Below are 12,610 nucleotides of genomic sequence, written 5' to 3'. Positions count from 1 at the left end.
TATTTAGTAATGTGGAACTGTGATGCATTCGATCTGGGTTAGACATCTAGCCATTTTAAACAAGGCTGTCTCAGCACTTAAATGATATGAGCTGCAGCAGGGTGCAAACATTACGTTCTAATATTCTAGTATTTAGCTTTATTGGCACTTAAGTCAGTATGTGGTAGCACCAACAAATATAGCAGATGATAGCTTGATTCCAAAGAAAAATACTAAATTATCAGTTTGGGAGTTATTATTTTTTATATAAAACATTTTATTCATAGATTTTTTTCATGATATCATAATGTATAATTGTTCCATTAATATTCAGTTGTGATTCTGAAAAAAATATATTTTTTTTCTTCTTTTGTTTTTGCTTTCTGAATGGTGAAATTTGTTACAAGCCCTTCCTTTTTTCTTTAAACATGTCTCTTTTGATGAATATTTCAGCACCGAAGAAGATGATCAATTTTGGACCAAAAGTCAGTCATCTGCTTTTTAGGGATCTTACCAATAAAGTAGTTGTATTTTGTTGAACTGTTGCTGTCATTGTTGGCGTTGTACATTTGCCTTGATGTGCCCCAATGGTTCTGTGCATCCAGTTTTGATGGATTTATAGATAGCCAAATATGAATTTTCATTAGCACCTTTCACTAATAATCTCACTTAAAGTTAAGTTTCAAATGACAAGCAAATTTACAAAAGTTAAATAGTAGGAGCTCATAGCTATTCATGCTCTCTGTCCCTGGTAAATTGACATCTGCTTTTATTTTAAAGTTATTCTCAATGTGGGTTGCTTATTTACAATACGAGAAGCCAATTTTCTTGTCTATTTACAAAATTTAAGAAAAAGTACAAGGAGTATTTTCTTTTATTGTCATCCAGTATTAGTGTTTCCTTGGAGAAGAACTTTGATGTATGTTTTCTGAAATGTGGGCATTGTTATTTGGAGGTATATACATAAATGACTGGGATGGAGATCAGTTTTTTAGTAATTAGTCTAAGGAGACCTGTTGTTATTTTGGCCTTATCAAAGAATGGGGATGATATCATGAAAAGTAATTAGTTATAGGTTACTTTAGTATGGTAAAGCTATTCCTCCGGCATGCATTATTATATGATTGTGCCTAATTATATTATATGCTAGTAGGATAATTTCCCCATTCTTGATAGTTTAAGTCATGTCTCAGTTTTGACTTGTATTTCAGGTTTGTGTATGTTAATCCAGGCATGCAAGTCAGTGATTTTATAGTGTAGACAATGTGCATTTAGGTTAACTATCTTGAGTAATGGAGTGGTATTTCTGTGAGCTGCTTTATTATTTTTCTTGCACATGAGACATTGGAACTGTACTTCTGACATCATCTATTGGACCAGAATTAAGTTGCATATCCCTAGACTTTATTTATTTAACATTTGTTCACTGGGAAAATCCAGCTTGGAATGAAGCCAATTTTCAGCAGAGGCTCAGGGAGGAACTCTCCAGATGCATGTCTTCGTAACATTGGAGGAAATCAGAGCACCAGGAAGAAACCCACACAAATGCAGGGAGGACATGCAGACTCAACACAGAAAGCACCCCAGCCAAGAATCAAACCGGGGCACCTCTTCCTGGGAGGCGACAACACTACCACTACACCATTGCGCCATCCATACTTTAGGACATTACTTAGTAACAATAGTAGTTCTGGATGGGGCTATCTGGGATTCTGCTTTTATTTAAGTATATTAGCCTGAGATAAAAGGAGAGGCCATGTCTTTTTAAACAAGTGATATTTTGATGTCAGTAATGAGTGTTGTAGAAAATAGGAGAGAGAGAGAGAGAGAGAGAGAGAGAGAGATTGAGATTGTTGGATTTGACAAGGTATAAGGTAGCCCTGGTTCATGAATATTCTATTTTTGAAGAGGATAATGATAATCAGTGAGGTAAGCTAGTAGTAATATGGATAAAGAAGTTTTTGTGTGGTGGCAAAGCATTTTGCCTTGGTATTGTTTTTAGAGAATGAAAAAAAAAAACAATACCAAGGCAAAATGCTTTACCACCACACAAAAACTTCTTTATCGATATTACTCCTAGCTTACCTCACTGATTATCATTATCCTCTTCATTTTGCCTTGGTATTGTTTGTAGAGAATGATACTGCGGTGATGGTGCTGCGGTAGCGTTGTCGCCTCACAGTAAGACGCTGTCCTGTTCGATTCTCAGCTAGAGCGTCTTCTGTGTGGAGACATGTGTGAATGGGCGTACCCTCGTTGAAGGTTGTGCGTCAGAGCTGGCAACTCAGCATGTAAAAAATCTACTGCCAATCATTAGCAGACCGGAGTTCCGCTGTGGCGACCCCTAACCGGGAAAAGCCGAAAGACACAACAACATTGTTTTTAGAGAATGAATTAGATTAAATCATTTCAGCTGACTTCCTTACTAGTGGGAGAGATTGCAAGAACTTGCATTCGGAGGTATTTATAACAATGTACTTGTTAAGGAAGCAATGAGATTGCAGATACTTGTTGAGGAAGCAGACAGAGGTAGAGGGAAGGAGGTAATTTCTGAGGCAGCAAGCAGTGGTAAAAGGATGTAGAACTGTATGGGTGGGCAATTTGAGTGAAGTACAGTGTACTAATTGTAGGAAGAATAAAGGGAGACTAGTCATTTGGAAAAAATAGAGGATTGCCTGTTTAAGGTATGGCCTGATTTAGAGCTTATATAGATATCTATATATCTTTATGCCTATATATAGATATAGATATAGATATATAGATAGACAATGGGTGGGTGGGAAATGGTAATAGGATAGGGAAGAGAAACAAAGCCTCAGATAGCAAAGCTGAAAGCAGCAGGTTATACTTGACCAGGTATGTGTTTTCCTTAAGAAAACAATCTGTGAAAAAAATGGTGGCAGCTTGTTTGATGAGCATTTGTAGCACTTTGGATTGCAAAAATGTGACATTCTCACACAGAATGAGCTATTTCATTGAGGTCTGCCCAGATATTGCAGTCATTAATTAATATTGTATTTCTCATTGTATTGTGCCACAGAGGGATATACAGTAGTGTCTGTGTGTGTGACTGGACATCCAGTGGCAGTTCACTGATCTTGTTTGTATCTACAGGACAAACAGAATCAACCTAAATGCAAGACAGGGAGGACCACCTTCAGGTCATGGACAACAGACATCAGTTTGATCATCAAACAGTTAAAAATAAAATCTTAACATCCACACAGCTAAAACACAACTTGTGAATTTCTGCCTAGAGACTTTTAGTTTGCAGGAGAACTTGACTATAGCAAAGCTAGACAGTTGCCTGTGAAAAAACAAACAATCCTGATGGTAACATTCAATTGATCTGTAAGGTAGAATAAATATTAATGAGTAAGATATAAATATTAATGAGCAAGATATAAATATTAATGAGTAAGATAGCTGACAAAGTACGTAAATGAGCCTAATGCTTTTAACTATGGTATTAGCAACCAGAATGGGCAAAATGTTACAGTAAAAAATTACACTATGCAATGTTCTACTTTTGCCTTCTGCTGCTAAGGTTAACAGCATATCAACTGATCATGTACTTAGAAAAATAAGTTATTTTAGGTCAGGTTGCCCAATTAAGCCAAATGCAAGCCAATCATAAGCACCCTCCTGACTATTGGATTCATCCATTCCCCATCACTGGGCACAGGTTAGCTGGGAGAGGTCATTATTTAAGTAGTCATTGGGGTGGTTTAGATTTTCTTTTTTTTTTTTAACATGCTGGTCTTAGCACCCTACATGCACTTTAGCAAGCACCAGGGTGAGGTCATGCAATGGGCTAACTATGGAGGCCCATCCTGTCACTTCCAGAAGGGGTTTCCCTTAAAAAATCCACTCAATGAAGCATGAATAGTGGTTTCCCTGGTCTGTACCAAGTAAATTGCACCTACTCATTTTGCCCATAACTCTCCCTGCCCCTGGCATATATGAGTGGGCCATGTAGCATCAGGCAGTTAAAAAATAATATCTTGCATATGTACAGGTAAGCCTTAATTTGTGATTTTCGGCCTACAGGCTTTCAATTTAAAAAATGTTAAGAGCAGCGATTAAAAACAATGACCCTAAAGCTAATTCTTTAAAAGCAATACATTTCTTAATAAAGTTAGCGGTATAATGAATTATGAAGAGACTTTTATCTAAACCAGTTTGTTACATGTTATAAAATACATACCAGGTAATTCATTTCATGAGTTTCACTCAAGTTAACTTTCTTGACATCCATTTTGAGAACGCGGGAGAGACTACTTATGGTCACGGACCTGTTCATAATGTTTTGTTATACATAATTAATATTTCATGAGGGCATCATTGCTACTTTTTGAGAGGGTAGGACAAAAAACATTTACTGCTTGCTGTTTTCAAGAGGCAGAGATATGGACCACAGCCATTTATTTTCTTAGTTGTATCCTTTTTTCTCTTAGAGGTTCTCTGCTTTGTTTTATTTCTTCCATCTGGGAGGAGTTCATACAAGCTGCTCCAATCAATGCAGAGCTTAAAACAAGCAAGAAAATGCATACAAGGCACATATAACTTCAGTAACTTAACCATGCTATCTGAAGAAATGATAAAGTGATGTTACATCCTTTTATCTTGCAGGTAGCAGTGTAACGTCTGTATCATGTATGTATCTCTGGAAATGGGGTTATCATCATCATCATAATCATCCAGGTATGGTGCTCACTAAACATTGATTTCAATATTTTCACACAAAGCCTAATTAGTAACGTCAGGGGAAAGTTGTTACAACTTCTAGAGTTAGTTGATATGAAATGTATTTTAGCTGAGACTAGCATTTCTTCATCAGTGCAGTGCTTGCAAACTGTGAGGTTCATATCTAAGACCCTCCCTATAACAAGTTTTGAACAAGAAAGGTCCTTATACATGATAACAAGTACAATAGATTTATTTTTTTCTCTTTTTAAAACCATAATCAGACTGCTTTGGACATTACATTCATCTTTCTGGGCCAAAGGCAATTTTTTCTGCAATTGGTGCAGTGGGTTGAGGCTATGATTTGTTAACAATTTGTTTCCCTTAAGCAGGGTTTGCTTCTGTCAACATCCATTTGCCAACTGTCGTACTCAGAGTAAGTCACTTAGACAGTGTTCCTGATTGAGCTCAGAAAGGGGATACTTATATTGAGTGATCTTAACTCACTCTTTTTTTTTATCGCTAACAAAGCACTTTTTGTCTTGGAAAATATTTTGAACATTTTTCATAACTGCCATTAAAACTGGTGAGATGATATAGTTTAATTATTACTGGGCTAAAAGAGGAATTAGAAAACAGAGATACTATATCTTTTCTTTAAATGTATTTGCCTCAGGTACTGATAGTAAAATTTATGTCTTTTAACTTTGTAAGATCTTACAGAGTCCTCAAAACTGCTACAATAAATCCAAAAAAGACATTATTGAATATCTTCTAGATTTAATGACAGGTATCTCATATTATGTGCAGGCACTGAATGCAAATAAGTAACTGTTTTAAATGGCAACAGAAGAACTGCACCTGCGTATTCAAAAACAGTATTAAAAATTAATTTAATGTGATGTTAGAAGCATAGGTCTTAACCTCTTACTGCAGGAAATCTGGACAAAGCCTAAAATAATGGGGGACAAAAGCCCAAAAATAGGGACAGATTTTAAATATTGATCTTATAAGCTTAGAAATTTGCTAGAATAACAGGTTTCATGTTAGCATGTATTTTCTAAATGATATAAAGTTTGAAACGCAAATGTATATCATTATATAGTGACTTCATTCCTGAGTGATGTATCAGAAAATCAAAAATTTTATGAGGAACAGAGCAAAAATATGACATAAAATGCTGGACATTCTGCGATAATCTGGACAGATGAGAGACATGGTATGATGGTACTTTGCAGTAAAGGCATGAGACAAAAATTTTCAAGAAAACGAATCTGTAGTGTTTAAAGCAAAACATAAGGTTGTGGTATTCTGAGCAGTAAGTGAACTTTTCAAAGTAGATAATTAAGTGAACTTAGAATCACATTAATGTACAACACAACAAAGTCCATGTTACACTTTAATATTCGGAGTGCCTAGTGGTCAAGGTAAATTTGTCATTAAAGCCTGTAAATTACCATTTAAAAATCCATTTATGCTAACTAGAAGTTATAAATTCTAGCCAGCCTTTACTTTGGAATTGTGTTAACATTTGCCTTATTCTTACAAGACAAAAGTCTATACCCACTCAAAGATAATTATATTGAAAAACCACTATAGAAGCATTGAGTTTCAGAGCTAATTTGGCAGAAACAGAAATACTAAGTATCAATAAATTGGCTAAAAATGTTGGACTAGAGATTGCACTAATCCCTTTTGAGTATGGGATCAGAACAATATCTTAAAATGACATATTAAAAACAATAGAATTAAATCCAAAAACTGCTTCTTTTTTTTCATAGCAGAATCACCTTAAATTATCCAAACTAGGTAGAATATGAGGCTTTGCAAAGGCATTTCCCCAAAAGTCACCTGTCTTGTTTCTGAATTCCAGTCTACATCTTGAGTACAACAGTACAGTTCACACTTCAAAGATAAGCTGAGCTGTGCTGCTCTGCTATGAAGTGATTCATAATGGTCATGCACATTCTGAGTAGCAAAATGTAAAATTAAAAGAGAATATGCATGACTATGAATCATTTAGGTGAGTAGATGAGCAGTTTGAACAACGTGTCAGGTAGAGCTTTCGACCTGCTTGCACTAGTAAGTAGTGCAGGTGCTGACCATACACACTAAACAGATACACAGATATATACAAATTGACAAAAAAAGGAAAATACATGCCCCAGGATTCACGAATCCTCCATGTAAGACTAAAGTAGTCTTACACGGAAATGCCAGTCTAAAAGTAAGACGGCAGCGCGCCATGCATATTAATGAGGGCACGCTGCGTCAACTCAAAGGCTAACACAGAGCATGCACAAGTGCAGGGGGCATGTCGGACTGCCAAGCAGTCTAAAAATCCATGCCCCTGCAAGTCTCTCGATTGGGAAATGTCAACTGACATGAGCGAGTCCGCTGAAATGTGTGCATACCCAACACTACACTCCCCCACATTCTAAACCCCTGTACAATTATAAAATGTAAAACTTTAAATTTTTTTTTTTATTATTCCCGATATAGCTGCCCGTATTTGCACGTGTTTGCGCGGGTTTGTCCATTGCTTAGCTACAGTTAGCAGTCAAGACATTGAAGTGGATAATAAGAAACGTATATGCAAACTAAGCAAAATAGCAATAGCATAGTGGTAGAACCTTCGCACAAAGAGGAAGCATTCCTGGTTCGAGTCCCACCACTCCCCTTGTTATTTACTGTTGGAAATCTGTATATGAAAAGAATTCATGACATTTATCATGAAATTTTAGTAAAAAGCATTGAAATGGCCAATGTAGTAGTGAACGAATTTTATATATATATATATATATAAGAAAGTGAAATGGTTATGCATACTGATGAATGCATAAGTAATGTATCTTAAGCAATGTGAAGCACTGCTAAGCAAAGTTTACCAGTATTAAGCACATTTCAGTATAATTGCTCATAGCTTAGCACTGCTTTAACTAGTGCAATAGCTTTGCGCGGAGCTGCGCATCATGCCAAATTGCGCAAACAGAACATGTTTGCGCATAGCTGCGCACAGCACTAACTAGAGCAACGCTGGGCAACGTTGAGCAACGTAGAGCAACGTCAAGCAACATTGGGCAAAGTTGAGCAAAGTCAGCTAAACACAGCCACACCTCCTAGCCGGTCTGGCCAGTAGTAAAATAAAAGGCAATGACAGGCCTCGAACCTGGGATACTGTGCACCATAATCACAGTACTGAACCACTAAGCAATGACAGCTTTTCATATGCATGCACTTTCAACACACACATACATATGAATAGAAGTTTACCCATTGCTAAGCAGGTGTGCTTTCAGCTGAGTTTCTTCAAAACCAGCCAATCACAGATAAGTGCGGGAAATGAGGCATATTTAAGCTCCATAGGTGGGAGTACTTGCCATAACTGGTTGTAGCTCTCATCTGCAGTCAGCATGGTCGGTATTGGTGGAGAGGGCTCTCGATTTTGAGCGCAACATTGGGGCATTGAGGAGTCAAAAGTAATGGTTTGGCTCTTTGTCCATAATCATGAGGAGAGACTCCTGCAGGGCCAGTTCCAAGGCACCCAATACAAAGCGGAAGCCTGGAACCATCTAGCTCATGATCTCACCAGTGCCACAGGCATCCCTTGGACTGGTGAGCAGGTCAGACACCACTACTTAGACCTGAAGAGATGGAAGGAGGACCAACTGAACTAGTGGATACAGGATGCCCGTGGGATGGAAAATGCCCCACTACTGAGTAGGCAGCCATGGAATGAAGTATGTAAGAATTGCTATTGTAGTCTATACTATGGATAGGTATGTCTCAATATCACTTCATTTACTTCACAGCTGCAGGTGTCCCTGCTGCGAATCAGCAAGCCTATGCAGATAGGCTGTTAAGGCTGCGCCACCAGGCAGGTTAGTAAGTATTCTGCATTTATTGTTATATAAAATAAGTGAGAAAGCCTGAAAAAAAGTGTTGTAGCCCATTAATAAAGGTATAATAAGTCTTGAATAATTTCACTGCATGTACTGTTATATAAAATAAGTGAGAGAGCCCGAAAAAGAATGTTGTAACCCATTAATAAAGGTATAATACATCTTGAATAAGTCCTCTGCATGCACTGTTATATCAAATAAATGAGAGAGCCTCTAGAAAAGTGTGTTATGTAATTAATAAAGGTATAATTCCTGGAGTGTGTCCGTGTCACTTTCTTTGATATGTTGTTGCACTCTTGCATTATAGAAATAGTACTGTTGTATTAAGCACTGCCAACCCACACTTGGGTAGGCCCATATAAAGTGGATAAAGGGAGTACCAGTAGCTGTTAAGCATATATACAGTCCTCAACTGTTGGTTCATGGCCGGCATGTACAGGTTAATCTGGCACATGAGTAGCTTGTTATTGTGTTCCCCAAAAATGTCAGTGTGCTGCTAGAAATGTAGGGGGCTGTTAAAATATAACTGATAATGTCACCTGAACACATCTAGATATATAGATATATAAATATAAATATAATATATAAATACGTAGCAGTAGCATCTGTGTCCTGGACAGTTTGTATCTCAGATACAGGTCAGGTATATAAAGAACTAGCAAAACCCATTTCACAATTTAACGGACATTGCCTAGTGTAATAATACATGTAGGGGATATATACCTGCAGTCAATAGGAATGTAGTGTAAACTATAAGTATATATAAGTTGTTAATGGAGGTATCTTTTTGCACCCTACTGTAGGTGCATAAACAATGCAATTCCACACCTCAGTGGGTATGTCTAATCTCAAAACATTTGTTGGGACATATGTCCTATTGGTTTATAAATATCTGCATTTACTTTGATGCATGTGCCCTGTTCAAATACCACAATCTTGGTGGCCTGTTGCCACCAATTAATCCTGCATGCTGTTGGAATGTCCACTGTTGTTCTATATATGCATGTGTTATGCTTGCTGTTCACCTGTTGGAACTCTGGTGAGTTGGGTTAATGGGAATACTACTGCATGCTGTTACAACTAATTTGGAATGATGTTGGCTGTTACCAAACCATATTGTCATTAAATCCTCCTAAACATAGAACGTATGGGAAGGCCAGTCCCAGCGGACCCACCTGTCCCACCTCAGCTGGCGATGGCACCTGGCAGCAGCAGGTCTGGTGCCCAGCCCGGGACTTCCTCCTCCGTTGGGCCTGTGCCACCTTCGGGTGGAAGCGCTGCAGGGGATGGGGCTCATCCCCCCATGCAAGTGTGGGCAGAGGAGGGCCTCCTCTCACCCTCCGAATGGTCCGGGCTGTGGTGTGTAGGGAGATCCAGCGTTCTGTCACTGATCCTCTACGCCAGCTTGAGGCACGAGTGGCACGACTCACGTGTGAGCCTGCCCCTCCTATGCAGCCCCCAGCACAGCCACCCTCTGGTCTGTGAAGGTGCAGTGGTGACTGCCCATGGGTGGGGATCTCAGTTCCACTTTCACCATCTGTGGGCTCATGGGCTTGCAGTTTCCAAACATCCTTCCCCTTCAATGTTGTTCACCCCCACATGTGTCATATTCCACCCCTGTATGCGTCTTGTTTGTCCTGTCTGTTTACCTACCCAACCTACCTCCCCAAATATACCTACATCCCCTACCCCACATTCCACTCTCACCTGGAAAAAGAAAAAAAAAAGGCAATCTGCTCCAAAAAAAAAATATGCCCCATACATAGCTGCCCATTTTACACACATGTCTGCTGGACATATAAAATGTAATTTAATTGGCAGTACAACATACTTTGTTGTCCTCACCCCTCTCTCAGGGGTGGAAGGTTTCATATTTCCCTCCAAAATTATTGCATATGCACAGCTGTTGCTGTAAAAGAAATGGACAGCTATGGTCCTTCCCTACACCCATCCTGCACATCTCGAGCTGTTTTCCCTACTGTCTTCCCCTCTTTGTGCCCCTTTTTCACCACTGTCCTATCTCCCCATTTGCTTTTCTTTCAAAGAAATGAGCACGAGGGTTAGCGGGAGTAAGCACTTTTAAGCAGTAGTTACCGGGTTTGAGCGAGTGAGCGCTTGTGTGCGCTTAGCTAAGCAGTGCTAAGCTTCATGCAAACCCGCGCAAACCCGCTTACAACTGCTCAAAAGTGCCTTAGTCACCCTGCATGTGAGGGCCCTTGTTCTGCTCAGCAGCAAAATAAAACACCTCTGTCAGTCTCGAACCACAGACCTTGGACACACTAGACTGCATGAAGTACCACTAAGCCACAGTAGACATACAGCAGGTTGTTGCTGAAATAGATATATCATGCATCAGAATGAGTGAATGTAAAGGAAAAATAGGAATGCCATAACACAAAACCTGTTCTGTGGAACTTTACCAGCAGTTGTTGTGGAATTGCATTACATGACTGTGATAAGAGAACCAGCCATTCTAGCAGTAAATTATGTTACAGCAGCACTTTACAACCCCCACACAGTATCATAGCAGGGCAAACAGTGGCATATCTAATTAGGGCAGAGGACATACATCCCAACTGTGACTACATTTCAGGGATGTCCCTAATTTTGAAACATATGTTAGCTGTGTCCCTCTGAATCCCCTGAAAAGTACTGACATTAGGCAGAAAGGTGGGGTATTACACCTAATGAATAATGACAATATGTAGGAGTTAGACACCGCTTGTACTTCAGAAAAGGTGTAGTAATCCATATGCACTGGTTCTCCGGAAGTCTCCACTTACTGTCTCTAATATTTTGAAGGTGTACCTCACTTTTACCTACCTTTACCTCACTCTGTTCAAATATGTACCTGAGTGTTTCAGAGGCCTGACCGAGGCAGAAACACACAGGCATATCAGCTTTTCTGCTGTTACACACTGTGCAAATAGCATTGGAAGGAGTTCCACAAGCATACCCTTATGTAGGAGTACAACACTGAAATAACAAAGGATGTAGCCATGTACTGGTAGCAAACAACTGTAACAATGCCATTGTACCAGTGCTGAAAAGACTTGTGCGTTGCACAGACAGAGAATAACAGCCTAACGTCTGGCTACCATTTGGATAGGTCCACAGTTGGGAGCTATGCAGACAGACTACTTGCCTTGCTAAACTAACAGGTACACAGCAACCCTTTAAGTCCAGCAAGATAACATTCACACAATAATACATAATGCTCTCTGTATGTCTGAATCCCCACCCAAATGTACAATATACCTGTGTGTTCAGGGTCTACCAAGGATGTAGGTAGGCATACTCAGTACTGGAATTGTCCAGTTTTCTTGAGCATCCTGTGCTAATGTGAACAATAAAAAAGCACAAACTGTGCAGAAGTGAGTACATTAATATTCACAGTATAGCAGTTCACAAACAGTTCATGTGCCAAATGAATACATCTCAATAGCTACTTTTGTATGGCAGTTAATTGTATAAGTAGAAAAGAAACTACATACTTCCATGTATCTTGTGTTAGCATTTGTAGGGGTGAGTACAATTCTACACTGACAACTGTGTACTGGAAGTGGCAAAATTCAGGTCTGAGTACAACAATTAAATCACTGGCTACACCCCTAGCTTCAGATATAAGAACTATACCAACCTTCTGACTTAAACAATGGTGTCCACAGCAAACAAGCATGGGCCCCACTTTGGAAAGCTTTAAGGGTTACGCCTACCTGACGTAGCAATTTATAGCATTGGGTTGCTATGACAGCGAGTACTGCAATTACCACACAGTAGGCTGCATGCAATTACCAAATGGTGGCCAACAATTGGTGCAGAGGCCATCACATGCACATGTGCAGATACCTATAAAAGCAGGCTGTACTTGCTGCCCACACACACAATCATTCCATTGCAGATAATGAGAGAGAGAGAGACAGAGACAGAGACAAAGAGACACACATCCACATCAACAGAAAAAAAAAAGCCAAAGACACACAGAATGTAATACTACCAACACATACAAAGGAAAGGTATGTAACAGATATGTATTTACTGGC

Source organism: Protopterus annectens, chromosome 8.part0 (genome assembly GCF_019279795.1).
Source record: "Protopterus annectens isolate FY-2018-M chromosome 8.part0, PAN1.0, whole genome shotgun sequence".
Classification (NCBI taxonomy): domain Eukaryota; kingdom Metazoa; phylum Chordata; order Ceratodontiformes; family Protopteridae; genus Protopterus; species Protopterus annectens.
This window is presented reverse-complemented; position numbering follows the sequence as displayed.